Below are 3040 nucleotides of genomic sequence, written 5' to 3'. Positions count from 1 at the left end.
AGCGGGGAATTTTCCTGCTTAACCCGGGTCACGCCCAACTCTGGTGCAGACCAACTGAAGAAACCTTGCTAATTCCGCCCGCCCGCCCTCCTCTCCTCGTTCCCTTCTCTCCTTGTCTGCGCCCTCTTCTTACAGTTAGTACAAGTGTAATTATGACTTAGATCGTACCCTTCGGTCTTCTTTTTGACAGTTCTCAAATTTCACCATTTATTTAATTGGAGGGGGAGGGTTTTGAAAATAACTCAACTTTAATACCTTTTATAGTTTTAAAAACATCTTTCTTCCTTATTCTGACTTCAGTTTTATCAAATGCCAGTCAGAGCGGAGTGAAGACTGGCTAAGGGGAACCTCGTCGGCTCTCTGCGGTTTAGAGGAGAGGCAAGACAGATCTCGCCCGCACGTGGAGACCCGGCCCCACGAGGCAGCGTGGGCCTCGCCCTCACGTGGAAACCCCGCCCCACAAGGCAGCGCGCGCCTCGCCCTCACGTGGAGACCAAACCTCACTGAGCAGCGCGCGCCTCGCCCTCACGTGGAGACCGCACCTCACTGAGCAGCGCGCGCCTCGCCCTCACGTGGAGACCCCCAACCCACGAGACAGCGTGGGCCTCACCCTCACGTGGAAACCCCGCCCCACAAGGCAGCGCGCGCCTCGCCCTCACGTGGAGACCCCACCTCACTGAGCAGTGCGCGCCAAGCGCTCCCGGGGAGACCCCGCCCCACGGGGGCAGCGTGCGCCTTACCCTGACGTGGAGGCCCCGCCCCACAAGGCAGCGCTCGCCTGTCCTCACGTGGAGACCGCACCTCACTGAGCAGCGCGCGCCTCGCCCTCACGTGGAGACCCCGCCCCACGGGGCAGCGTGCGCCTTACCCTCACGTGGAGGCCCCGCCCCATAAGGCGGTGCGCGCCTTACCCTCACCTGGAGACTCCACCTCACTGAGCAGCTCGCGTCTCGCGCTCACGGGGAGACCCCGCCCCACGGGGCAGCGTGCGCCTTACCCTCACGTGGAGGCCGCACCCCACAAGCCAGCGCTCTCTTCGCCCTCGCGTGGAGACTGCGCCTCACTGAGCAGCGCGCGCCTAGCCCGCAGAGGAGCGCTTGGGGCTGCGGAATCCGTGTTTATCCTGACGGGGCTCCCCCATGTGGCTCCTGTGGACTGTGAAGTCTGTGACTTGAATGTTTATACCTCCATTCTCTTTTGAGGATGGAAGAAGTTCAGGGTCTTGCCCTCCGGAGCAGAGGAGATACTCTTGTTTTCTTTTTAGCACATTTTTGCCTCTCTCAGAATAGAAAAAGTTTCCAGGTTTTCTCAGTAACATTCAGTAACATCCAGTTTCGAGTAACTGAACTGCCTGGGAAAGCATTTGGGGTAGAATTACCGCAGGAAACCCTAAGGCTGCTGTTGTCACGCGGATGAGGGAAAGGGGAGGTTAAGACCTCGATTAACTGAATACCCACTAGGTGCCAGGCATTTTACGTCATTATTTAATCTTAGAATACCTTAAGTAGGAATTATCCCCATTTTTTAAATTGAAGTATAGTTGATTTACAATTTTGGTTTCAGGTGTACAGCATTGTGATTTGGTATTTTTACAGATTATATACACCATTAAAAGTTATTACAAGATAATGGCTATAATTCCCTATGCTGTACAATATATCCTTGTTGTTTATACATTAAAAAAATATGGCCTTTTCCTGACATCCTTGCACAGGGGCCATGCTAATCTTCTCTGTATCCGTCCAATCTCAGTATATGTGCTGCCAAAGTGAACACTGCCATCCCCATTTTATAGACAAGGAAGAAGATTCTCAGAGGCACAAGGTCTCAAAATGATGTAGCGAGGGTCCAAACTGTGACCTAAGTCCAGAGCTTTGCACTAATGAGACCACTTACAAGAAGGCAGCATTTCCTGCTCAATTTCTTCTCCTTAGAGATGTCACATTCCAGAGAAATTTCCTTATGTTGCAACTCCAATATCCTTATATCTGTATGGCTCATCTGAGTTATATGTGAGTGTGTCACTTCTGCCTCTGCATTTGTAAAGTGTGTTGCGTTTGCAGATTTCATCTCAAGAATAGTTTTTTTGTTTTTTTATTTCAGTTTTACTGATGTATAATTGACAACTAAAATTGCAAGATATCTCAAATGTACACAGTGATGATAAACATTGTGAAGGGATTCTCCCCAACTAGTTAATTAATACATCCATTATTATTATTATTATTATTATGAGTTAATTCATAAAATAAAGTGAGGCCAAGGGAGATGAAGTGACATGCTTAAAATTATTACAACTAGCAAATGGATTTCGTTAAGTCTAGTGATGTGAAAGCCATTTTGATTCTCATATCAGGCTGTCTTACATCTGCTTTTATAGAGTAGATTTTTAAACATTTGTCAAGTGAGAGCATCACTAAGTTTCCTCCTAACCCTCCAGTTCTGGGAGTTCTGATTTTCTGATTCTTAAGGACTTTCACGTCTTGTCTCCCCTTATCTTCAATGCTCTTGTCAGGGGATGCTAAGGCCATAGAGAGGTTTAAGACTTGCCCTTGGTCACACAGACGGCCTCTGCCCCACCCAAGCCTGGCATGCAGACTCTCTGACTTGTAGCCTTGCACTGTGGGGTAGGCATTAGCATTTATTTGGCCTCAGTTTGCCTCTTTTCTTTGATGAGTGCTTATAATTTCCTTCTTTTCCTGTCTTGTTTTAGAGGGGCTAACCCCATCCTGGCTTTTAGGGTAGACACCTGACTCTGGCCTGGCTACTCAAAGTGATTGTTACAAAAACAAGCTTATGATCCAAATTGAGCCAATAGCAGGCAGCTGTAGGTTTCACTAGCACCTTTGGGTGAAAAGTGTGTCTTTCACCTGGTCTTGCAAAAGGGGTTTTTATGGACTGAATGCCTGTGCCTCCCGCAAAATTCATATGATGGAGCCCTAACTTCCAGTGTATTTGGAGATTGGGCCTTTAGGGAAGTAACTAAGTTTAAAAACGAGGTCATAAAGCTGGACATCAAATCCTATAGGATTAGGGTCCT

The 3040-nt window shown here is 48.5% G+C and overlaps 1 pseudogene; it reads right to left on the bottom strand.

Moving 5' to 3' along the window:
- Positions 1-1678: 1678 nt before the first annotated feature.
- On the bottom strand, positions 1679-1776 carry LOC112407787 (uncharacterized; annotated as a pseudogene).
- Between the last annotated feature and the right edge of the window lie 1264 nt (positions 1777-3040).

Source organism: Neophocaena asiaeorientalis, unplaced genomic scaffold (assembly GCF_003031525.2).
Source record: "Neophocaena asiaeorientalis asiaeorientalis breed wild unplaced genomic scaffold, Neophocaena_asiaeorientalis_V1.1 scaffold149, whole genome shotgun sequence".
In the NCBI taxonomy this organism is placed as follows: domain Eukaryota; kingdom Metazoa; phylum Chordata; class Mammalia; order Artiodactyla; family Phocoenidae; genus Neophocaena; species Neophocaena asiaeorientalis.
This window is presented reverse-complemented; position numbering and strand designations above follow the sequence as displayed.